This window comes from Euphorbia lathyris, chromosome 1 (assembly GCF_963576675.1).
Source record: "Euphorbia lathyris chromosome 1, ddEupLath1.1, whole genome shotgun sequence".
NCBI lineage: Eukaryota > Viridiplantae > Streptophyta > Magnoliopsida > Malpighiales > Euphorbiaceae > Euphorbia > Euphorbia lathyris.
The window spans coordinates 49,885,875-49,913,805 of record NC_088910.1 but is presented as its reverse complement, the minus strand read 5'-3'; the positions used below and the strand labels follow the sequence as shown (position 1 = coordinate 49,913,805).

Here is a 27,931-nt window from a genome sequence, read left to right as displayed (position 1 = left end):
ACTTAATCTTTTGCTAGTCCCGAGCAAAATTTCACTGAATTAATTCTTTAACTAACCTCTTTATGAAAATAAAACATATATCTTTGTATTCCTTTTTTTAAATTAGTTAAGCCGAAAAGACTAACTTCGCATGGCAAATTTATACGCAAAATATCAAACCAACTAGTATAAAGGCGATATATCATTCGTCTTGTATTTTCAATTTTGAATTGAAGCATTCGGGACGATATAAGCGAGCATGTTATTGAGTCTTTCGTCTCAAGGCATTTCAAAGCACAAAATTTCCTTTCCCAAACCTAAACTACTATATTAAATGAGTAAGTATTTGGGTTAATTTATTTGCTTAGTTACGTCCGAGATAAGGGTGGTCTCGATCGTAACTTTATATGCATTTATTTGTGTTCGTTTAAGAGGTACCGACCATGCCATGGGTGGACGCAATCGTTACTTTAAACTTAAACACGCTTAAACGTTCCTTCCATACCTCGATTGTGATAAGGTTGGTCGCAATCGTGGCCAAAAGTAAACGATACTTAATTTTCTTCCCTTTCATACCTCGATTGTGATAAGGTTGGTCTCAATCGTGGCCAAAAGTTAAGAATTCAACTAATTGATTAATTAATATGAATTTATGAAATTGTAACTTGGGAAAAAGAAAAATAGCACATTCATCCTATATTGACTTTAAAATTCAACATGTATTATGGCTAAAGTTTCCTTAAAAACTTCAATTGGTGTTAATGTAAGACGAAATCAAAACGAGTTAAAAAAATGTTAGTTCAATTTAATGCCTATAAACCTAATTGAAAATTTAAAATAAGATTTATTGTATCATGAATTGCATGATATAAAATAGAGATAAAGAATAAAGAATTTTTACTTAAATACATTCACTCGAGACAATTCTTATTTCAAATTGTATCGGAGATTTATGAAAAATATGAAATTGCCCGTATAGAAATATTATTTCTATTGATAATGATAATCTAAAAATAATCATAAGTTAAAATTTTGAAATTATGAAAAATGTAATATTTATGAAAACTAATGTTAAATAATTTGTGTTGCAATATATGTTGCATTTGCATAAAACAAGTGTTGCATTTGAAAATATGAATTTTATGGAAATATGAATGACATTTTACTCTTACTCCTTGCATTTATTCGTATGTGTAAAAATGATATATGTTATATCTCCTCCCACACTTAATTTGGACCATGTCCTCATTGGTGCAAAAATTGATAATACACGAAAAGAAAGTACGAAATAAATCACACGGAATAATAAAGAAAATTAGCAAAGTAAAATCATCCAATATAAATATAAATAAAAATGTACCAAACTGAATAAGAAAGATAAATATGGTACCAAACTTTAATTGAAAAACAACATAACAAGAGAAGGAAATGAATAAAAGACTTGATAAAACCTAAGCATGTGGAGGCGAATCCGTCAGAGATGGTGAGGTCTCAACATTTTGACGACGGAAAAAGGAAAGCATCCGACGACGAGTAGATTTGGGCTCCCTCCTTAAGTTGTTGAGGTTGTCATTTATCACCATATAATTCTCCACCAAATCATCAATCCTCAAATTCATGTTACGATTATGTTCATTGATTTGGTTCAAAATCCTCCTCAAATCAACCGGATCATCATCTTGAGGTGCTTGGGGGTTGTGCTTGTGCTTGTGGTGCAATGTCCGCTTCCTCCTCCTCTTCGCCACCTTCGGTACCTACAAATTGGGAACTAGAAGCTCCACCACCCATAGTGCCACGGAGATGGGCAATACGGGACTCATATGAAATAAAAACGGGAGGAACCGAAGTAAGCAACAAGTGAGCCCCCTCAAGAGCCGAAATATTCAAAATTGGCACATATCCATGGTAGGTAGACATGTCATAATCGGCTAGCTCTCCACGTGCACCCAAAACAATAGCGGTGATAAAATTTCCGAGAGGGACTTGAATAGTATGAGCCATCGAAGCACGATATAAATTATCAAATAGCATACCTATGCTATCAACCCGCAAACCCTTAAACAAACAATCAAGAACGAACAAATCCCTAACTTGAATCTTTGAGCTCTCAACACGACCAAATAAGGAAAAACTCAGAAATTTGTGAAAGAAGAACACACAATTGTCTCTTATCATCTTACTTGAAGTGTTTTTCGAGTTAAAATAATCTTGACCCGAAAGAGTGTTCCAAATCGTGTCGTTATCAAAATCCTTAGGCTTGTCATGGAAATCATTAGTAGGAAAACCAAACATATTTCCCATAGCCTCATAATCTATGGTGTAAGTCACACCATTATTCCTAAAGGAGATGGAAGTTTTCTTCTTATTCATTGTCAAAGTGACCAAAAATTCCACTATATATTCCGTAATGCTAGGAAAACGCATGGAAACAAAAGCTTGCCAACCCAAAGTTTCAATGAAAGCATTAATTTGAGTAGAGAAATTCAACTCTCTTACCGAATCAAAGTCTAGAAAGTGCATATCCACAAACTCCCTCTTTGAGTTTGAAAATGAGTGAAACGATCGGCTTCCTCCTCTGAAGCTATGTCAAAATAGGCTCCGCAACGCATACGAAGGCGATTAGCTTCCGTAACTTGTGGCTTGTGACCAACACGCTTTGTTCTAGGCATGTTAATGGTGTTTAGGGTTTGAAAAATAGATGAAGAAGATATGAAAAGAGAGAAAAGAAAAGGTTGAAGATGAGTTGGGAGTTGTAATGTGTAATTGAATGAGAAATTTGGTAGTTGAAAGGGTTAAGTGATTAGAAAGGGTAATGAATAAATTGGGAAGAGTAAACGTAATGTATTGGGAAGAGTTAGAGTAAGGGATTGGGTAAAAAATGAGGTGATGTGAGGTTTGTGTAAGGAATAGGTATATATAGGGTGAAATAGAGTTAAGTATAGGTAGAGTAGGAATAGGAATGGACTTAAAAATAGTGCAAAAATCCGGAATTACTCTGCCTACAGGTCGCGACACGGCAATTTCAGAGAAAAAATTGCTCTGAATTTTGGCCTGTCTTGCTGAACTTACCGAGAATTCATAATTCTCGGCCGAGAATCGGTCCCTGGTGACTTGTATTCGTGCATTTTCACTCTATTCGTGTATTTTTCTGATTAATTACGTCCTGAACCTTATTAAAAATGTACATGTACTTAAAATCATAAATGAAAAGCATTATATTACAAGGAAAACCAAAGGTTTGTCCTTATTAATGGAAAAATAATAAATCACTAATAAATACAAATTCATGTAAGTTAATAAAACAAAAGGTTTATCTCTTAATAAGAATTTAATGAAACATTAATGTACATTTAATTATGTAAGTTAAATGAATATACATTAATAAATACAAAGTCATGTACCTATTAATTCTCAATTGATTGATATAGAACATGAATGGATTAATGTGATGAATTGATGGACATATTTGTTAATTCAAATAGAAAAATCATATTAGTTTATTTCTAGCATTTGCATCGGACTAATAGCAACCTTGATTAGATTTACTCAAAAATGGATTGAGGATAGTTAAACCAAGATGAAAATAAGAAATTGAATCAAATGAATAGAAATTTTTATTGAATCGAAATATGTACAAAATCAAACAAAAACATAAAAACAAAGAAGGTATTTAAATAACACAAAACACACAAATATTTACAAGGAAAACTAACAAACTTAAACTATTCTATATACTCATCCCTATTAATCGGGATTTCTCTAGCCCTATAGCGCTCAATTTTCAATTGCACAACAGCTTGACGTTCTGGTGCAGAAAGAAAACGCGGGCCTGTTCTAAAAATACGTCTCACGAGGCCTTCATCTTCCAAGAACTCATAGTCTAATTTTGGAAAAGATTCAGCATCGCTCCACGGGACAGAAATAGTTCCCTTGATCCCGAGAATTATTCCACATATAATATTGCCGAAACCAATCTTCTTATCTTTGGATCGAGAAGCGGCAACAAAACCTTCCATCAGAATCTTGGAGCTATCAACTGTATTGCCTTGGAATATATCTCCAAGGACATATAAATCGGTGTCTTTGACCACACTACTAAATGTGCAACCGAACAAACTGTGACATAGAAATTTATGTAGATACAGCATCGAGTTGGAGTTGATGGTTTGGTTGTAGGCGAGTCGAGGATTGAAACGCCAAAATCCTGTTAGCATTCTCCATATATCTGTGGATGTCATATCTCTGCCAGGATGACGTTTGATTGTATCCCTCGGGGGAAAACCAAACCAGGCATGTAATTCAGGGTATCCAAAAGTAAAGGTTTCGCCATCTCGATGAAAACTGAGACGCACCCTTTGTTTGTTCACGAAACGAACTGTACAGAAAAACTCGAGAATCCAGTCTCTAATAATAAGAAACCGCATGTGGGCGAACTTGGTCCATCCCAGTCTTTCTAAATAGCGATTCATGTCATCGTTTATCCCGAGTTCATTATTTAAGAACTCATCCATATACAGCATACCAACGAAGAACGTATAGCGAAGTCTGTAGTAGCGTCTACCTTCGTCATGATTAAAAATAGGAAACAGCGCACCGTAGCGTTCTGATAAGTCAGGACGCTTATTGCGTGAAGCAGCAATCTGCTTGGGGAATTTGTGTTTGGTAGTCATGGTTTTTGAGGAACGAAAAATGTTTCTGTAACTTATTTGATAATGGTGTTTTTAGAATATCAGAAGTTTGTTCTGACAGGGATGAAAAGAAAATGATGTAACAGAAATCTGAACCTCTATGATTTATTTATAGGAATCATAGGACGAAAGGAGGTGTTGTTTTGATGCGAAAAGGCATAAAATCGGCCCTCTTGAGGTTGAAGAAACTTAATTTTTCGAGTTTGAAAAGCTGTGTCTACAGGATGAAGAAGAAATAGGTCTGATGGTGCAGAAAACACCCGTGTCGCGACCGAGAATCCCAATTCTCAATTCTCGGTCGCGACACGCTGATTTCCTTGCAGAAATCAGGCGTCGAAACCCTGTATCTCTGATTCTCAGCCGAGAATATAAATTCTCGGTAAGATCAGAAAATCCCTTACCTGTTTGGAAAATTCTGAAAATGTAAATTCTCAACTGAGAATTCCAAATTCTCGGCTGAGAATCACTGAATTTCTTCTAATTCGAACTATTGACCTAAAATCTGATTAAAAACATGACTTAAACATATTTTCATCTATCTAAAACTTAATATAAATTCATCTAAAAACTAAAAATCATAAAATTGACATGTGTAAAAATAAAAACTAAAATAAAACTAAAAAGTAAAAATTTAAACTAATAAAAATTCAAACAAAACAAAATAAAGAAAAAGTACACGAAATTTAACGAATTAATCTTCAGGAAATTGTGTTATGAATTCAATTTCCTTAATTGGAACATGTTTGTAGTAAAATTTGCATCTATTACCGTTAACCTTGAAGCGAACTCCGTTAGGTCCTTCAAGTTCTAAAGATCCATAGTCGAATGTTTTAATGACTAAATATGGTCCTGTCCATCTAGACTTAAGTTTACCTGGAAACAATCGGAGTCGTGAATTAAATAACAGCACCTTATCCCCAATGTTAAAGCTTTTGACTTTAATCTTGGCGTCGTGCCAGTTTTTCACTTTTTCTTTATATATTTTTGCATTTTCGTAAGATAGATGACGTAACTCATCCAACTCATTTAAGTGGAGCAAACGTTTCTTACCTGCTTGTTGTAAATCAAAGTTAAGTGTTCTAATAGCCCAATAGGCTTTATGCTCTAATTCTACTGGTAAATGACATGTTTTTCCATACACTAATCGGTATGGTGTCATTCCTATTGGTGTTTTAAATGCAGTACGGTATGCCCATAACGCATTGTTAAGTTTACAAGACCAGTCTCTTCTTGAAGATGAAATTGTTTTCTCTAGAATCCATTTGAGTTCTCTATTTGATATCTCCGCCTGACCATTCGATTGAGGATGGTATGGCGTAGACACGCGGTGGTGTACTCCATATTTTCTCATAAGTGCATCAAAACTTCGGTTTATGAAATGGGTACCTCCATCACTTATAATGATTCTAGGGCAACCAAATCTACAAAATATATCTTCAAGAAACCTAATAACAACCTTAGAATCATTTGTCGGGGTTGCAATTGCTTCAACCCACTTTGAAACATAATCTACGGCTACTAATATGTAAGTTTTACCAAAAGAAGGGGGAAAAGGTCCCATGAAATCTATTCCCCACATGTCGAAGACTTCAACTTATAACATGTTTGTGAGAGGCATCTCATCTTTCCTTCCTAAATTCCCGGTTCTTTGACATTTGTCACAACGAATAATAAATGAACGGACGTCCTTAAACAACGTAGGCCAAAAGAATCCACATTCTAATATCATGGCCATTGTTTTACTAACGCTGTTATGCCCTCCATAAGAGCTAGAATGACATTCTGACATTATAGACCCGTATTCATTCTCACTAACGCATCTCCTAATCATACCATCACCACAAGTTTTGAACAAGAAAGGATCTTCCCAAAAATACTGTTTAATGTCAGAAAAGAATTTTTTCTTTTGATGGAAATTTAATCCTTCTGGAATAACGTTGGCTGCGAGATAATTTGCTATATCCGCATACCATGGTGACATGACACTTTTTATTTGATAGAGATATTCATCAGGGAAATCATCTCGTATACCGATAGTTTCACCTATAGGACCGTTTTCATCTTCGAGTCTTGATAGATGATCGGTGACAAGGTTCTCTACTCCCTTTTTATCTTTAATTTCTATATCAAATTCTTGTAACAACAAAACCCATCTAATCAGACGCGGTTTTGCATCTTTTTTAGCAAATAAATATCTTAAAACTGCGTGATCGGTATAAATAATAACTTTAGAACCTAATAGGTATGACCTAAACTTATCACATGCAAAAACTACCGCTAGCATTTCTTTCTCGGTTGTGGTATAATTTAATTGTGCACCTGACAGTGTGTGACTTGCATAATAAATAACATGAAGTCTCTTATCCTTCCTTTGACCTAAAACACATCTGACGGCTAAGTCACTTGCATCACACATGATTTCAAAAGGTAAATTCCAATCGGGTTTAGCAATAATTGGTGCACTGACTAAAGCTGTTTTCAATGTTTCGAAGGTCTTAACACAATCTTCATTGAAATCAAAGGTTGAGTCTTTCATGAGTAAATTAGTAAGTGGTTTGGAAATTACAGAAAAGTTTTTAATAAATCGTCTGTAAAAACCTGCATGTCCTAAAAATGACCTTACTCCCTTAACAGTAGTTGGAAGGGGTAATTTTTCTATCACTGAGGTTTTTGCTCTATCTACTTCTAATCCTTTCTCAGATATTTTATGACCTAAAACAATTCCCTCATCAACCATGAAATGACAATTTTCCCAGTTTAACACTAAATTCGTTTCTTCACATCTAGACAAAACTTTATCCAAGTTCTGTAAACATGCATCGAAAGAATCTCCATAAACGGAAAAATCATCCATAAAAACTTCCATGATATCTTCAATGAAATCGTTAAAAATTGAAGTCAGACAACGTTGAAATGTTGCTGGTGCATTACATAGACCAAAAGGCATTCTCCTATATGAAAATGTTCCATAAGGACATGTGAAGAATGTTTTATCTTGATCATCCGGGTAAATATAAATTTGAAAGAATCCAGAGTAACCATCTAGAAAACAATAGAAAGCATGACCAGTTATCCTTTCGATCATTTGATTAATGAAAGGTAGAGGAAAATGATCTTTCCTGGTTGCTTTGTTAAGGTTCCTATAATCTGTACAAACCCTCCAACCAGTGGTGGTTCGCGTAGGTATTAATTCACCTCCGTCATTCCTTACAACAGTTATGCCTCCCTTTTTAGGTACACAATGGATTGGACTAACCCATTCACTATCTGAGATAGGATAAATGATTCCATTGTCTAACAGTTTAGTAATCTCATTTTTGACTACTTCTTTCATATTCGGATTTAAGCATCTTTGCATATCCGCTTTAGGTGGCTTATCTTCTTCTAAGTGAATTATGTGCATTACAATACTAGGATTAATTCCTTTCAAGTCTGAAATTTGCCATCCCATACTTCCTATTCTATTTCTAACAACTTCTTTCAATTTTTCTTCTTGAACATGTGTTAATTTGTTAGAGATAATTATAGGTAGAGAATCGCCTTCGCCTAAGAAAGCGTATCTCAAATGGTTTGGTAACTCTTTAAGTTCTAATTTAGGGGGAATTACAATTGAAGGCGGAACTGGTCCATCTTCTCGAATCAAAGGCTCTGGGTCCTTATCTTCTAATTCTTCACCTATTATTGGTTCTATTATTTCTTCTTTTTGAATAATGTCATTAACACATTCTTCAACTAAATCAAGTTTCATACAAGCGAATTCCTCCATAGGATATTTCATCGCTTTGTTCATATCAAACTCAATCTTATCTTCTCCTATCCTTAAAACTACCTTCCCTTCCGACACATCAACTAGAGCACGTCCCGTGTTCATAAACGGTCTGCCAAAAATTAGTGGACAATTAACGTCATATGCAAAATCTAATATAACGAAATCGGTAGGAAAAATAAATTTGTCGACTTTTACTAAAACATCTTCAATTATATCATATGGTCTTTTAGTGGTTTGATCCGCTAATTGCAAAACCATATTGGTACGTTTGATATCTTCTTCTAAACCTAACTTATTAAAAATAGATAATGGCATTAAGTTTATACTTGCTCCTAAATCACAAAGACAACTTGGGAATTCAATATCTCCCAATTTACACGGAATAGTAAAACATCCGGGATCTTTGAGTTTAGTAGGCAAATTACTCGACACTATTGAACTACAATCTTCAGTCAGTGAAATGGATGAAATCCCTTCCCAACTAATTTTCTTTGAAATTAAATCTTTTAAGAACTTACCATAATTGGGAATTTGCGTAATCGCATCCATAAATGTCAAATTAATGTGCAAATTTTTAAGTTTGTCTAAAAATGTTAAAAGTTGTTTGTCATAGTCCTTATTCTTTGTGTGGAAAAGGTGGTTTGGGTACAAAAGTTTTTGTACTTGAGTCAATTGGTGAACTTTTAGTGTTTAATGTATCTTCTTTGGATTTTGGTAAAACAGTTCCTGGTAAAGTTGAATCTCCGGGCATTTCCGGACCTAAGTAGTTTTTCCCTGAACGAAGAGTGATAGCCTTGACATGCTCTTTCGGATTTTCCTCCGTATGGCTAGGAAGACTTCCCTCTTTGCGGGATGGAATTGATTTAGCAAGTTGTCCAATTTGAACCTCCAAATTATGGATGCTAGATGAATGGTTTTTAATAAGCTGATCGAATTTATTCTCGATCCGTTTAAAACCATCGTCGTGATTACTTATTTTTCCACTCATAGCATCTATAAATTTGTCGATTTTAGAAGATAAAGTGCTAATCGTATCTCTTGATTGATTTTGATAATTATTGGTACGATTTTGATTAGCATTTGCATTATTATTATTATCTCTCCAATTAAAGTTAGGATGGTTTCTCCATCCAGGATTATAAGTATTGGAATAAGGGTTATTAGTTTGGTTTTGCCCTTGGACAAAATTTACCTGTTCAATCTCGCTCATACCTTCATAATCCACATCCGTTTGGATTGGATTACCATTAGAATCGCACGATGCCATAAACCTATCAATTTTGTGCGATAAGACAGAAAATTGGGCTTGTAACATCGCAACTAGATCAAGATTCACTATACCTTTAACCGATGATGTATTCGAGGATGATGGTTTCGCCACTGGTATATGTCCACGATCTGCAGGCCACATACTGCTGTTAATCGCCATTTCCTCCAAAAGTTCTCTTGCTTGGGCAGATGCCTTCTTCATAAATAACTCTCCCGACATAGCATCTAATGAACCTCTAGTTGTAGGATTTAATCCATTATAAAATGTTTGCATTAAAAGTGCATCGGGCAATTGGTGGTGTGGGCATAAACGTTGAAGTTCTTTAAAACGTTCCCAAGCCTCATAAAGATTTTCGTTATCATATTGAGAAAAAGATGTTAACTCTTTTATGACTCTTGCGGTTTTTGCTAAAGGAAAATATTTTGATAAAAATGCTTGGGCAAGTTGGTCCCAAGTTTCAAACGTTGCGCCTGGCATAGAAGTTAACCATTCTTTAGCTCTATCCTTCAAAGTGAATGAAAGAGGCGAAGTTTGATTGCTTCGGCAGTCACATCATTTATTTTAAAAGTGTCACAAATTTCAAGAAAATTTGTCAAATGGGTGTTAGGATTTTCGTTAGGCAACCCGTAAAATGTTACATTATTTTGCAACATATTAAGCAATGCTGGCTTAATTTCAAATTGGTTTGCATTTATTTGGGGTCTAACGATACTATTGGTTACACCGGCCACTCCTGGCCTAGCGTAATCCATAAGTGTAGCCATAGTTTCTGGCTCGGTATCTCTAGTTTTTAATGGAGTTTTGTTTTTGTTTTTCTTGTTTTTCTTATTCTTTTTAAGGGTTCTTTCAATTTCTGGGTCTAATGGGTTTGGTATAGTGCCTGAACTTCGAGAACTGCGCATGAACCTGAAATCTTGCACGAACCCAAACTACCTTCAAAACAGAATTTGAAAAATAAATATGTTAGTAATTTGAAATAAATAAAATATAAAAGTTTGAATAAGTATGTGTAAACCTAGATTCGAAATAAAACACGAAAAATCTAAATTTTTTTAAAAATTTTTGATGTTCCCCGGCAACGACGTCAAAAACTTGTTGAGCGATTTCCGCAAGTGCACGGTATACGCTTGTAGTAATAAAAGATATCGAACCCACAGGGAACGCTTTTTAACGAAAACTTATTTTAATTCAGTTTGATTTACTTTCAAGGTTTATAATATGGAAAATCGTTTAATTGGATTTGGTTTTGAAATTGATAGAATAAGAATTAAACTAGAGTATGAAGAATGTTAGAAATCACTTCTGATTTAAGGATGAATTTACAAGACAGAAACGTTTAGTGCTTTAGAAAAGTGAATAAATGTATTCGTTTGCATTAAGCAAAGAAAACAACTTTAAACTTTGTATACAAATTATATAAATGTAATAACGTGAACTCATTCAATTAAAAGGCTTTGAACGCAACAATCCCCTAACTGGTTAGATTGCTTCCTTAACCGAATTGATACTTTTATCCAAGATACCAATTTGTCTAAGTGTTCAACAAAGTTTCCTTGTAAAGATTTTGAATTCAACTACGTATTAATGAAAATACCAGAACTCACTTCGGATCATTTACCATAAGTGCTACATAAAAATCTATCGAATAGAATAAACTTTATTAGATGAAGTATGAATTTGATACAAGTTTACAGAGAACAAGAAGCATGGAAGCTTTTGACGACTTTCAAGCGAACGGGTTGTCAATCCTTTCCTTGAACCTCGTTTAGAGTTTGTCAGGCTCCTGGGGCGAATCCTCTACTAAATCTTCTCGCTGAATCTTCGAAATAGAGATTGGTCTATCTACTACCAAAATGTAAACTAATATGAACAAATCTAAATGCTACTGTGTTTGTAATTATTTGATGGTTACAACTATATGACTATAAATAGCTTGCATCCCAAGCTATTGAGGTACACTTTTCATGCCCTCCTTAACCCTACTTTGTCATTACAGTTTATTCTATTACTATACACTAACTTTGGCATCGGAGCTTCCCCCGCCGATCCCAACGGCGCCCCCCGTAGGGAAGGATTCCGATCAAGAATTCACCACCAGTTATCAATTGGTGCGGTGAAGGTGGAAGTTCTAATCCAAAAAGAACTTAGTTCACAATTACAAACATGGCAAGTGGAGGGTCTAACCCCTCAACTGGCACTGCAACACCGTCAATACCGCTTTCAGTTAATCCCCCGACACACGCTAGAAGTATTGATCCTGATCGACCCATCGTTCATAATGAAGGGGAAATGTCACCAGAATCTCTTATAGAAATTTGTGCAGAGGCAGTGGGGAGTGTGCATGGGCCACTTATGGCGGGTCAATTGAGGGCCTATCTGGAGAACCAGGATGTAGGTGGACCCACAACAGGGACCATTCCCTCGCTAAATCGTCGGCGTCCACCAAGGCCAACCACGTCACAATGGCAAGCTGCCTACTATAGACGAGGTGCTCTCCGCGATTCGTCATTCTTGCTCTCTCAACCCACGGATTCAATGGTCGTTAATCCAGAGCTCGCTAGTGATATACCAATAAACAGAAGGTTATTTCTAGACATACCAGAGGGAAGTCGAAGGAATGATCAAGCTCCCTCGAGGCACACGACAAACCCAGGAATTACTATTGGTGGACCTCGAGCTCCTCCGGTGCAAACTGGAACGCAGGCGGGTCAGGAACAAATTAATATGATGGTGGATCATGAGCACCCGGAAGGCGGACGTGATGATCGTAGACATAGAAGACGAACCAGATCACGTGGGAGAAGACGATCCAAATCCCGTTATCATCGTAGACGTCGAGCTGGATCCCCCCGGCGGGGAAGATCGCCTCCACCTCTAGGGCGAAGGGAGGATGAACGCTAAGCTGGGTCACCTCATCAGGTCACCTCACCAGGTCATACCACCACCAAATCGAGGAGGAGATGGACGATCCCCACCAAAAGGGCGTGGCAGAGGTGGAAGAAGGTCACCATCAGAACCTTCATTAGAATCCAGCTCCTCCTCCTCACAGCGAAGTAGATCTCATAGTAGGAGACGCCCAAGAAGGAATCAAGGTTCTGTGGCGGATCAGATCAGGGAGGAAATACGTAGGCAGAATGAGGAGAATGCAAGGCACAATCCTTTCGCCAACCGAGAGTCGCCCTTCACAAGACGGATCGAAGATGAGGAAACTGATAGGCATTTCAAAATCCCAAATATACCAGGCTACTCTGGTGAAGATAATCCTGAAGCTCATGCAAGGAAGTATCGCATGTTGTTGGGACTTAACCGTGCTAGTGAAGCAGTGTTGTGCCAAATGTTCATCACCACGCTAAAAGGCCCGACGTATGATTGGTTTCAATCTCTCCCCCCGGGATCGATAGATAGTTGGGATCAATTGAGTAGAGAATTTTGCGCAAAGTTCGCAGGAAGCATCCAGCCAGTGGTTAAATCGTGAAAACTCTTCGAGCTAAAGCAAAAGGAAAATGAGTCTCTAAGAGATTATGTCAATAACTTCAACAAGTTATGCATTCATGTGGTAGATGTGGATGTCTCCATGGCCGTAGAAGCAGTGGTAAAAAATACGACCTGTAAGAGCTTGCAGGTGGATCTAATCAGAAATAAACCAAAAACCATAGCAAAGCTGATGGAAAGATGTAAAGATTTCATGGAAGTTGATGATATCCGAACAGAGTCTGCTTCTCCTCCCAAGAGAGGGAAAGGCGAATCCCAAAGATGGGATAAGGAAAAGGAAAGGCTCCCTGACCCATCCTCCCGAAGTAGGCGGAGAGGCTCCAGGAACAAATCAGCATATACGCCATCGTTTACAACGTTAAATGCCTCCAAAAGCGAAGTACTGATGTAACACCCTAAACGTATAAATTTTTTTTTTAAACTAAAGCTATTCATTAGATAAAAGCATATATTATCAACTTATACTCGTGGGTATATCAAACATATATACGTTAATATATACATATATATATCTTTGTACATACAGTCTACAAACTTATATAGTCCAAAAGTTTACTTATTCTACATGTTTATAATGAGAGGAGATAGTGTGAGACGGAACCCAGCAGACCGACCTTTCATCCATGGAATCTACAGTTCTTTAAGCGTCTAAAGTCCCAGTCTAACCTTCACTTCAACTAGCTGGAAAATTTAGCGATTTATATGAGTCGCAACTCAGTGAATATAAACAATCAATGAATACCAATCACACACAATCACGTAAACAAGTCTCACACCCAAGTCATACAAATGCAAATGAATGAACCGTTTTATTAATGTTGTGACACCACCAGCCAGTCACTACCCGGGATCAAATAACAGGTAACAGGTATAACATAATCTTGTTTTGGTCCATGTAATCAAGTAGTCCACGTATTGACCCTTTAGGTCCAAGTAGTCCAAATATTGATCGTATAGGTCCAAGTAGTCCAAATATTGACCGTATAGGTCCATGTAGTCCATATATTGACCGTATAGGTCCATGTAGTCCATATAAATTCAAATAGTCATAACAGGGACTGACGCCATCCATTTATGTTTCATGCAATCGTGTACATATGTTTTATATCAATGAAATCACATTTAACATATACATATACTCCTCATTCCAATCCAACTATCACAAATAATATTCAACACGTATTACATTTAACATATACACATATTCGTTTAAATCCAACTATCACAAATAATGTTCAACACACAAATAATGTTCAACAAGTATCAATTCATATCTATTCAAGTTAATTACAACAATTCACATCAATATGTATCCAATCAAACACCACAATTCTCAAATCACAAACACAATTAAGAATTAAATTCACATCATGTCTATACTCACTTCTAAGCCGCTAATTTTCTCGATGACGGCTTGTACCCTCCTCCAGAATATCTTCACTATTACGAGCACCTATAATATAATTTAGCATATAATTCAATATAATTTACACACTCTTTAAACCCAAAAATTATTTACTTATTACTTTTTATTTTCTATTTCATTACACTTGTTTCCACCAAATGATATTTGTACTTATACTAGTATGACCTATTAACCTTAAAAGTCGTATAACTCCTCTTTCACTTATCTAAATGAACTAATTCTAATTTCATTTTATCCTAGACTTATATATGCATACCATACTAAAGTTTTATAGAATGTCAAAGTATACATAATTTATTACAAAATTTCTCTTTGGGTCTTACTTTAATCATAATTTGCCTATATCAGTTCCACGAAATCACTCATAACTCAAAAGATATAACTCCAAATTGTATGATTCTTTTTCCTACTTAAACTAGACAAACAAGAGTATAATATATCCAAAATTCAGAATTTTATAATCTCTGTATAATTTATAATCGAATTTATAATCTGACCCTGTGTCAACATATAGGCAACACAACACATATCAACCTCTTTCCTAGTTATATCCTAACATACAAATTCAATAATAACCAAACTTTCCAGAACACTAAATAACATATATATGAACATTTCTTATTCGTAACATCTCTCCAAATTAAGTCTTTAAAGTCTTCAAAAATGTATCACAAAAACAGCTTCAAGTATAGGATTCAACTTAGAGCTAGTCTAATAGATTATACCTTATCTTCTAAAATATTTAACCAAATTGCATGCAGTAAATTTTGAGAGTTACCTAAGATCTAAACTCAAAATTTTCCCTTCTTCAACTCCCTCAAAATCAGCTTCCAAAAGTATGAAATAATTTGTGCAAAAAGATGTCTAAGCATGCCTTTCTCTTCTTCTACCACTTCATCTTCTTCTTCTTCTCTTTTTCTTCACTTTCTCTCTCTTAAAAGTGTTTCTCTCTCTAAATTTTCTGGAGAATTTGAGATGAATGACTCACCTAATCCTTCCACAAGATTATCTTATGGGTTTGGATACAATTCCTTATTTACCCATGAGTTTATACTCTTATTACCACTACCACTATCTTATTATCATTCCTATTATTATTATTATTATTATTATTATTAGATCTGAAATTATGTATAATATTATTAAATTATGAATTTGAAAAATTACATTTTAGTCCTTATACTTTTGAGATTATTCAATTTAGTCCCTATATTTTTAAGACAAACTTAAATATCTATTTCCTATACTTTCACTTGTCCTAATATTAGTATCTACATAAATTTTCATGTATCCAATGACATAATGACATGTAAAATGCAATATTATTTTCTAATGTCCTGAATAATATCGTGTAATGCATATGTCTATATGAAATGAAATGCACAAAATTGAGATGTTACATTTCTCCCCCTCTATAAAGAATTTCGTCCACGAAATTCATTACCTGATTCGTGAAACAAGTACGAATATTCTTTTCTCATCTTTTCCTCTGTTTCCCATGTAGCTTCTTCTACTGAATGACTTCTCCACAGAATCTTAACCAATGGTATCTCTTTATTTCGTAACTGTTTTGTTTTATACCCAATGACTGCCACTGGCTCTTCTACATAACTGAGGTCATCAGCAACTTCAATTATTTGATCGTTTATTATATGTGTAGGATCTGATCGGTATCTTCTGAGCATACTTACGTGAAAAACATCATGAATTTGAGCTAACTCTGGAGGTAATGCTAATCTGTAAGCAAGAGGACCAACTTTTTCAAGAATTTCATACGGTCCAGTGTACCTTGGACTTAATTTTCCTTTCTTTCCAAATCTTATCACGCCTTTCCAAGGTGAAACTCGAAGAAATACTTTATCCCCTACATCATACCCCATCTCTCTTCTGTGTTGATCTGCATAACTTTTCTGTCTGTCTTGGGCTGCTTTAAGTTTGCTTCTGATTACCTTCACTTTCTCCATTGCATCTTGCACAATCTCAGGACCTTCTAAAACACGCATGCCTTCTTCGTCCCAATAAATAGGACTTCTGCATTTTCTTCCATACAATGCCTCATATGGTGCCATACCTATACTGCTATGGTAATGATTATTATAAGCAAATTCTATCAAAGCAATATATTCATCCCATGCACCTTTGAACTCAAGAACACAAGCTCAAAGCATATCTTCTAATGTCTGAATTGTTCTTTCAGATTGCCCATCGGTTTGAGGATGAAATGCAGTGCTAAAATTTAACCTTGTACCTAAAGCATGTTGTAAACTCGTCCAAAATCGAGATGTGAATCGCGGGTCTCTATCTGATTCAATAGATACTGGCACTCCATGTAATCTGACAATCTCATTCACGTACTTCTTAGCCAAATTCTCAAGTGAACAACCCCACCGTATAGGTAAAAAGTGAGCTGACTTTGTTAACCGATCCACAATTACCCAAACAGCATCATTCTTGTTTGAAGTCTTTGGTAATCCATAAACAAAATCCATAGTTACCCTTTCCCATTTCCAGACTGGTATAGATAACGGCTGTAGTTTTCCAATTGGAGCCTGATGTTCAATTTTGATCTGCTGACATGTTAGACATTTAGAAACATATTCTGCCACATCTTTTTTCATTCTAGGCCACCAAAAATGAGACCGCAAAGTATTGTACATCTTTGTCATTCCAGGATGCATGATGTATGGAGCAGTATGAGCCTCTTCTATAATCTCCTTACGTAGATTATCAACATTTGGCACACAAATTCTTTGTTCTATCATCAAAGTACCATTTTCAACTGCAAAATTAGTACTTTTCCCCCATTCTACACTTTCCATTATTTCCTTGAACTGTGGATCCCAGATTTGAGCTTCCTTGATTCTATCATGTAACACTGGTCTCACCTTAAAGTTGGCCAATAGAACTCCATTCTTATTCAAATCTAACTCAACATTCATAGCACGCAATTGCACCAAATAAGGAAATGTAGATACTTGAACATGAGCCAAAACACTACCAGGTTTTCTGCTTAAGGCATCTGCTACCACATTCGCTTTTCTAGGATGATACTCTATTGTGCATTCATAATCCTTTAAAAATTCCAACCATCTTCGCTATCTCATATTTAAATCTTTTTGACTCATCAAATATTTCAAACTTTTGTGATCAGTAAAAATTTGAAATGTTTCTCCATACAAATAATGTCGCCAAATTTTTAAAGCAAACACCACAGCAGTAAGTTCTAAATCATGCACTAGATAAGATAATTCATATAGTTTTAATTGTCTCGATGCATATGCAATTACCTTACCATGTTGCATTAGAACACACCCTAAACCTTGATGAGACGCGTCACTATATACCACAAATCCTCTCGTGCCAGAAGGAATCGTCAAAATTGGAGCAGAAGTCAATCGTCTTTTTAACTCCTCAAAACTTTTCTGACAAGCGTTTGTCCACTGAAATGAAATGTTCTTTCTTGATAGTTTAGTCAATGGAGCAGCAATAAGAGAAAACCCATCAACAAAATGTCTATAATATCCAGCTAACCCTAGAAAACTTCTTACTTCTGCTATAGACTTTGGTGCTTCCCAATTAACTACTGCTTCAATCTTCTTAGGATCTACCTGTATACCCTGACCTGAAATCACATATCCTAGAAATAAAACATGATCCATCCAGAATTCACATTTGCTAAACTTTGCATACAACTGCTTTTCCCTCAATATCCGCAACACAATTTTTAAATGATATTCGTGCTCCTCTTTGCTCTTTGAATACACAAGTATGTCATCAATGAAAACAATAACAAACTTGTCAAGATACTTTTGAAATACCTTATTCATTAATGCCATAAAAGCTGCTGGTGCATTTGTCAACCTAAACGGCATCACAAGAAATTCATAATGCCCATATCGAGTTCGAAAAGCCGTCTTTGGAACATCTGGTTCTGAAATTTTGAGTTGATGATACCCCGATCTCAAGTCAATTTTTGAGAATACATGTGCTCCCTGCAATTGATCAAATAATTCATCTATTCGAGGTAAAGGATATTTATTCTTCACGGTGACCCGATTCAACTGTCTGTAGTCAATACATAATCGCATTGTGCCATCCTTTTTCTTGACAAACAAAACTGGAGCACCCCACGAGGACACACTAGGTCGGATAAACCCCTTATCAAGTAGTTCTTGTAATTGTGTTTTCAACTCTTTTAATTCAACTGGCGCCATTCTATAAGGTGAGATAGAAATTGGTGCAGTTCCTGGAATCAAATCAATTGTAAACTCTGCTTCTCGACTAGGAGGTATACCCGACAAGTCTGAAGGAAATACATCTGGAAATTCATTTACCACGGGAATATTCTCAAGTGTTACATCTGTTGCTTTAGTGTCAATGACATGCGCCAAATATGCTTGGCATCCACCCTTCATTAAACGGAAAGCACTGACGGCAGAGATTAAACAAGTTGGTATAAGCTGACGGTCCCCTTGAAAGATAACTTTTGGTTGATCTGGTGGCTCAAAAATAACCTCTTTAGTGAAACACTTAACAGTTGCATGATGCTTTGTCAACCAATCCATACCCAGTATCACATCAAATTCTCTAATATTCAGCAATATCAAGTCTGCACTTAATTCTGCCGTGCCAATTTGAATCAAACAATTCCGATACACCTGATTTACTATCACAAACTCTACTAATGGAGTCCTGATGCGCCTTCACCTAAGTTGGGATGAAGACTCACTAAGGGATAAGTGTACCCCGTCGTTATCAAGTAATAAATTTCTGGTTAAGTCCAGGTTATCGTCCACAGGATTTATTTCTGCAAGTATCGAGTTACTTGGTTTCAGGTGTTATCTAGGCTTAGGGGGTTTTGAGTTGGTTTTTCTAAGTTAATCTACTCCTAGGTTGAATTATACTATTCCTAGCTAAGTTATCTGATTCTAACTAAGTTATTCTATGCCTAATTAAGTTACTCTACCCCTAATTAAGTTAAACTACTCCTAAGTGATCTTTTACCAATCCAATTATCCGAAGGAACATGAAGGGATACGATGATAATGAGAATAGATTGTTTAAGCAATTGAATTAAAACCTAAGTCACTTGTGTCCGAGGCGATTAACCCGACCTATCCTCCTAAAGTTCCTAGTTCGTTATTCCCTTGTAAGGCCGAAACTAGCTCTAAGGCTCAGCAATTTGGGCTTAATCTTCTATAGGGTCGTCAATCCTATAGGCACTGACTAGGTCAGATTCATCTCGCAATATGTGCCAACTTGATTTTGGGATTATCGAATGAGTTAAACCAATCAGACAAGCGTAAGACAAAGATTAAAGCATTAAAACAATTGAATGAACAAGAACTATAATATATATCAAAGATGAAAGTATTGTCACGAAGTTACAATGAGCTTAGGATTCATAACATGTATCAGAGGCTAGACAGAATATAAAAGAAGAAAAATCCCTTTCAGGGAACCTGTCTACCAATGCAGGCGTCTTCCTAGGACTTAAGGATGGAGCTTGAGCAATCCTCGGTGAACGGAGCTTCGGAGGTGTCTTCAATGGAGGTTTGAAGGATATGGAGGAGGTGGAGAGGATTTCTCAAGATGAAAAGCTAAGAAAATTACAAAGATAAAAGATACTAATTTACATTGGAAAAACTCTATTTATAGGCGTGGCTCGGCCCTCTTTTTGACCTGTTTTCGTGTCCTTATGCAGGTAGGAAGTCGTGGGGTCCGTCTTGGCATCGTGGGGGCAGAATTGGTCTTTTTGACCAATTCCCGCAGGTCTGCTCGCCGAGCAGGCTCTACTCGCGACGAGCAGCGCCCCGCTCGGCGAGCAGGCCTCTGGCGGCCTGCTCGGCGAGCAGGCATGGCCTACGGAGGCCCGCTCGTCGAGCATTCTTGCCCGGTATGCCCCCGTGTGCTTGCCGACTGCCGTCGATGCCTTTTTCGTCCGAACTTATACCTGGGCATGTACAGAAACTCCAGATAACATTAGTCCAAAGGCTAAATTGACCCGCCAATCGCTTATTTTGAGCAAACGCTTCGTTTGGTGCGACTTTTGACGGACCAATTAGCTTCAAAAGATAACGGAATTATACTATGCATGCTATTTTGGCCGTAATTGCCTAAATTGGTCATAAAACGAGCCTAAACAACGAAAAATAAATAAAACGTTTCCAATTCCTAACTAACTCACACAAAAGCATTTAAATGCGAGAAATGCTCGCTTATTAACTAAATAATGCTAAAACCCGTCCTAAAACCGTACCCAAAGATAGGGGTTTTTGACCCCTATCAAGTCCCCACATTTAAATCAAACCCCAAGGATTCACAATCTATATGCAAATGTGATGCCAAATTTGATGATATAAATGAATGAGAAGATCCAGAATCAATTAATGCATAAGCTTCTAGATTGCAAATCGAAAGTTTACCTGTCACAACTTGTGGTGCAGCAATGGCTTCCTGTCTATTCAAAGGAAATGCTCGAACTTGAGTTTGTGGACCCTGAGCTTCAGATCTACCAATACCTCTAGCAGTATTCATTGTTGCTCCTCTGCCTCTACCTCTACCTGCTGGCATAACAACCCCACTCCCCCTTGTATTCTGTACTGTAGCCTCTGAACCTTGTCTGTCAGATACTCCCCTTTTTGGACAATCACGGAAGAAATGATCTAAGGAACCACAAAAGAAACATCCCCCAGTCAATTTCCTACCTTCTCCCTCATGATATCTTCCACATGTATTACAAGCTGATTTCAATCCTGAGCTTTGCCTTTGACTCTGTCTTGAATAAGATGGAACACTCATTCTTCCTCCTCAATTCGCAGAATATCTACCTCTAGCATTTGATTGTGAAGGAGATGAATTAGCTTGACGTTTGACAAACTTGTTACTCTGCTCAGCACTAGAATGACTATAACCCCTTTTTGTTTGGAAATCAACTCTTTCTTTTTCCAACCTTTCACCTCTAATAGCTGCAGCTTTTAGTTTTTGATAGGTTTCAAGATCAGAAGCTGTAATTGTACTTCAAATTTCATACCTCAACCCTTCTTCAAATTGTCTGCATTTATCTTTTTCTGTTGCCACCAAAGAAGATACATAAGTTGACAACTGATTAAATTTCACTTCATATTCAGCTACACTCATTTTTCCCTGCTTCAAATTCAAGAATTCTCTCCTTTTATCATCTAAATACACTTCTGGCATATAGTTATTGCGAAACTCAAGAACAAAATCATCCCATGTCAAAACAGGAGGCTGAACAGTACTGTTAGGAATAGTTTCCCACCAATCATATGGATCTCCCTGAAGTAAAAACACAGCATAGTCAAATTTTTCTTCAGGTGTGCACTTCATCAAGTTGAAAACCCTCTCTATCCTCTTCAACCATCTTTCTGCTTGTGTAGGATCAGTGGTACTAGTAAATTCTTCAGCACCTTGCTTTTTCAATTTATCGAACCTCCTTTCCCTTTGAACCATTTAATTCTATCTCTGCTCAAAAGGAGGAGCTTGACGATGCAAATTTGATGCATGAGAATGTGCAGGTGATGCTTGTGGATTATTATTTGGGGCACCTATAGAACGTGGTCTGACTGGTTCCCCTCTCCTCATTTCATTTTCATTTCTATTTTGGTCACCAACTTCTTCAATCCTATATGATTGTAATATCATATTATAAACAAATGATATGTATGTCATGCAATATATGCTTATGTATGTCCCTAAGGTCATATTCCTGCTCTGATACCACTAAATGTAACACCCTAGACGTATAAATATTTTTTTTAAACTAAAGCTATTCATTAGATAAAAGCATATATTATCAACTTATACTCGTGGGTATATCAAACATATATACGTTAATATATACATATATATATCTTTATACATACAGTCTACAAACTTATATAGTCCAAAAGTTTACTTATTCTACATGCTTATAATGAGAGGAGATAGTGTGAGACGGAACCCAGCAGACCGACCTTTCATCCATGGAATCTACAGTTCTTTAAGCGTCTAAAGTCCCAGTCTAACCTTCACTTCAACTAGCTGGAAAATTTAGCGATTTATATGAGTCGCAACTCAGTGAATATAAACAATCAATGAATACCAATCACACACACAATCACGTAAACAAGTCTCACACCCAAGTCATACAAATGCAAATGAATGAACCGTTTTATTAATGTTGTGACACCACCAGTCAGTCACTACCCGGGATCAAATAACAGGTAACAGGTATAACATAATCTTGTTTCGGTCCATGTAATCAAGTAGTCCACGTATTGACCCTTTAGGTCTAAGTAGTCCAAATATTGACCGTATAGGTCCAAGTAGTCCAAATATTGACCGTATAGGTCCATGTAGTCAATATATTGACCGTATAGGTCCATGTAGTCCATATAAATTCAAATAGTCATAATAGTGACTGAACTGGTATGTCAGAACGCCATCCATTTATGTTTCATGCAATCGTGTACATATGTTTTATATCAATGAAATCACATTTAACATATACACATACTCCTCATTCCAATCCAACTATCACAAATAATATTCAACACGTATTACATTTAACATATACACATATTCGTTTAAATCCAACTATCACAAATAATGTTCAACACGTATCACATTTAACTTATACACATACTCATTTAAATCTAACTATCACAAATAATGTTCAACAAGTATCAATTCATATCTATTCAAGTTAATTATAATAATTCACATCAATATGTATCCAATCAAACACCACAATTCTCAAATCACAAACACAATTAAGAATTAACTTCACATCATGTCTATACTCACTTCTAAGCCGCTAATTTTCTCGATGACGGCTTGTACCCTCCTCCGGAATATCTTCAATATTACGAGCACCTATAATATAATTTAGCATATGATTCAATATAATTTACACACTATTTAAACCCAAAAATTATTTACTTATTACTTTTTATTTTCCATTTCATTACACTTGTTTCCACCAAATGATATTTGTACTTATACTAGTATGACCTATTAACCTTAAAAGCCTTATAACTCCTCTTTCATTTATCTAAATGAACTAATTCTAATTTCATTTTATCCTAGACTTATATATGCATACCATACTAAAGTTTTATAGAATGTCCAAGTATACATAATTTATTACAAAATTTCTCTTTGGGTCTTACTTTAATCATAATTTGCTTGTACCAGTTCCACGAAATCACATATAACTCAAACGATATAACTCCAAATTGTATGATTCTTTTTCCTACTTAAACTAGACAAACAAGAGTATACTATATCCAAAATTCAGAATTTTATAATCTCTGTACAATTTATAATCAAATTTATAATCTGACCCTGTGTCAACATATAGGCAACACAACACATATCAACTTCTTTCCTAGTTATATCCTAACATACAAATTCAATAATAACCAAACTTTCCAGAACACTAAATAACACATATATGAACATTTTTTATTTGTAACACCTCTCCAAATAAGTCTTTAAAGTCTTCAAAAACGTATCACAAAAACAGCTTCAAGTATAGGATTCAACTTAGAGCTAGTCTAATAGATTATACCTTATCTCCTAAAATACTTAACCAAATTGCATGCAGTAAATTTTGAGAGTTACCTAAGATCTAAACTCAAAACTTATCTCATAGTAGGAGACGCCCAAGAAGGAATCAAGGTTCTGTGGCGGATCAGATCAGGGAGGAAATACGTAGGCAGAATGAGGAGAATGCAAGGCACAATCCTTTCGCCAACCGAGAGTCGCCCTTCACAAGACGGATCGAAGATGAGGAAACTGATAGGAATTTCAAAATCCCAAATATACCAGGCTACTCTGGTGAAGATAATCCTGAAGCTCATGCAAGGAAGTATCGCATGTTGTTGGGACTTAACCGTGCTAGTGAAGCAGTGTTGTGCCAAATGTTCATCACCACGCTAAAAGGCCCGACGTATGATTGGTTTCAATCTCTCCCCCCGGGATCGATAGATAGTTGGGATCAATTGAGTAGAGAATTTTGCGCAAAGTTCGCAGGAAGCATCCAGCCAGTGGTTAAATCGTGAAAACTCTTCGAGCTAAAGCAAAAGGAAAATGAGTCTCTAAGAGATTATGTCAATAACTTCAACAAGTTATGCATTCATGTGGTAGATGTGGATGTCTCCATGGCCGTAGAAGCAGTGGTAAAAAATACGACCTGTAAGAGCTTGCAGGTGGATCTAATCAGAAATAAACCAAAAACCATAGCAAAGCTGATGGAAAGATGTAAAGATTTCATGGAAGTTGATGATATCCGAACAGAGTCTGCTTCTCCTCCCAAGAGAGGGAAAGGCGAATCCCAAAGATGGGATAAGGAAAAGGAAAGGCTCCCTGACCCATCCTCCCGAAGTAGGCGGAGAGGCTCCAGGAACAAATCAGCATATACGCCATCGTTTACAACGTTAAATGCCTCCAAAAGCGAAGTACTGATGTAACACCCTAAACGTATAAATTTTTTTTTTAAACTAAAGCTATTCATTAGATAAAAGCATATATTATCAACTTATACTCGTGGGTATATCAAACATATATACGTTAATATATACATATATATATCTTTGTACATACAGTCTACAAACTTATATAGTCCAAAAGTTTACTTATTCTACATGTTTATAATGAGAGGAGATAGTGTGAGACGGAACCCAGCAGACCGACCTTTCATCCATGGAATCTACAGTTCTTTAAGCGTCTAAAGTCCCAGTCTAACCTTCACTTCAACTAGCTGGAAAATTTAGCGATTTATATGAGTCGCAACTCAGTGAATATAAACAATCAATGAATACCAATCACACACAATCACGTAAACAAGTCTCACACCCAAGTCATACAAATGCAAATGAATGAACCGTTTTATTAATGTTGTGACACCACCAGCCAGTCACTACCCGGGATCAAATAACAGGTAACAGGTATAACATAATCTTGTTTTGGTCCATGTAATCAAGTAGTCCACGTATTGACCCTTTAGGTCCAAGTAGTCCAAATATTGATCGTATAGGTCCAAGTAGTCCAAATATTGACCGTATAGGTCCATGTAGTCCATATATTGACCGTATAGGTCCATGTAGTCCATATAAATTCAAATAGTCATAACAGGGACTGACGCCATCCATTTATGTTTCATGCAATCGTGTACATATGTTTTATATCAATGAAATCACATTTAACATATACATATACTCCTCATTCCAATCCAACTATCACAAATAATATTAAACACGTATTACATTTAACATATACACATATTCGTTTAAATCCAACTATCACAAATAATGTTCAACACACAAATAATGTTCAACAAGTATCAATTCATATCTATTCAAGTTAATTACAACAATTCACATCAATATGTATCCAATCAAACACCACAATTCTCAAATCACAAACACAATTAAGAATTAAATTCACATCATGTCTACACTCACTTCTAAGCCGCTAATTTTCTCGATGACGGCTTGTACCCTCCTCCAGAATATCTTCACTATTACGAGCACCTATAATATAATTTAGCATATAATTCAATATAATTTACACACTCTTTAAACCCAAAAATTATTTACTTATTACTTTTTATTTTCTATTTCATTACACTTGTTTCCACCAAATGATATTTGTACTTATACTAGTATGACCTATTAACCTTAAAAGTCGTATAACTCCTCTTTCACTTATCTAAATGAACTAATTCTAATTTCATTTTATCCTAGACTTATATATGCATACCATACTAAAGTTTTATAGAATGTCAAAGTATACATAATTTATTACAAAATTTCTCTTTGGGTCTTACTTTAATCATAATTTGCCTATACCAGTTCCACGAAATCACTCATAACTCAAAAGATATAACTCCAAATTGTATGATTCTTTTTCCTACTTAAACTAGACAAACAAGAGTATAATATATCCAAAATTCAGAATTTTATAATCTCTGTATAATTTATAATCGAATTTATAATCTGACCCTGTGTCAACATATAGGCAACACAACACATATCAACCTCTTTCCTAGTTATATCCTAACATACAAATTCAATAATAACCAAACTTTCCAGAACACTAAATAACATATATATGAACATTTCTTATTCGTAACATCTCTCCAAATTAAGTCTTTAAAGTCTTCAAAAATGTATCACAAAAACAGCTTCAAGTATAGGATTCAACTTAGAGCTAGTCTAATAGATTATACCTTATCTTCTAAAATATTTAACCAAATTGCATGCAGTAAATTTTGAGAGTTACCTAAGATCTAAACTCAAAATTTTCCCTTCTTCAACTCCCTCAAAATCAGCTTCCAAAAGTATGAAATAATTTGTGCAAAAAGATGTCTAAGCATGCCTTTCTCTTCTTCTACCACTTCATCTTCTTCTTCTTCTCTTTTTCTTCACTTTCTCTCTCTTAAAAGTGTTTCTCTCTCTAAATTTTCTGGAGAATTTGAGATGAATGACTCACCTAATCCTTCCACAAGATTATCTTATGGGTTTGGATACAATTCCTTATTTACCCATGAGTTTATACTCTTATTACCACTACCACTATCTTATTATCATTCCTATTATTATTATTATTATTATTATTATTAGATCTGAAATTATGTATAATATTATTAAATTATGAATTTGGAAAATTACATTTTAGTCCTTATACTTTTGAGATTATTCAATTTAGTCCCTATATTTTTAAGACAAATTTAAATATCTATTTCATATACTTTCACTTATCCTAATATTAGTATCTGCATAAATTTTCATGTATCCAATGACATAATGACATGTAAAATGCAATATTATTTTCTAATGTCCTGAATAATGTCGTGTAATGCATATGTCTATATGAAATGAAATGCACAAAATTGAGATGCAACAACTGATGTGGATAGAAAACAACCAACACAAACGGAGCATTTCATACCCCGAACCAAAGGGAGGGGAGTACACCAATACAGGGAGAAACCCCAAAAATTATTGCAAATATCACAGGAGGAATGGCCATGAAACAGATGAATGCTAGGAGCTGGCCAGGGAGATTGAAAGGCTTGTTGAGAGAGGAAAGCTGGACAGGTTCGTCCAGAATGACAAGAAAGGAGATGGAGATAAAACAAAAGATGATCCAAAGAAGAAGGCTAAGGGGGTCATTAACGTCATCGCAGGCGGTCCAGGGTACCAGCCTACAGTAAAGAAGGCGAGAACTACCGCTCTGGATAGAGCATCACTCAATCGCCCATTTGCAGATATTGGTCCAGCGATCCCTCCACATGCAGA

General features: G+C 35.8%; 2 long non-coding RNA genes and 1 other non-coding gene across 3 annotated transcripts; 1 reads left to right on the top strand and 2 right to left on the bottom strand.

Moving 5' to 3' along the window:
* The first annotated feature begins 9,995 nt into the window (after positions 1–9,995).
* Positions 9,996–10,102, top strand: LOC136216163 (small nucleolar RNA R71). The gene has a single exon (XR_010683154.1). It is a non-coding gene; the product is annotated as a small nucleolar RNA R71 (small nucleolar RNA).
* Positions 10,103–13,758: 3,656 nt separating this feature from the next.
* On the bottom strand, positions 13,759–15,571 carry LOC136203835 (uncharacterized). Its single transcript, XR_010674993.1, has 3 exons — positions 15,403–15,571; positions 14,583–14,651; positions 13,759–13,879 (listed from the first exon to the last, which is right to left on the bottom strand). It is a non-coding gene; the product is annotated as an uncharacterized lncRNA (long non-coding RNA).
* A 9,697-nt stretch (positions 15,572–25,268) lies between these two features.
* LOC136210791 (uncharacterized) lies at positions 25,269–27,081 on the bottom strand. Its single transcript, XR_010678209.1, has 3 exons — positions 26,913–27,081; positions 26,093–26,161; positions 25,269–25,389 (listed from the first exon to the last, which is right to left on the bottom strand). It is a non-coding gene; the product is annotated as an uncharacterized lncRNA (long non-coding RNA).
* Between the last annotated feature and the right edge of the window lie 850 nt (positions 27,082–27,931).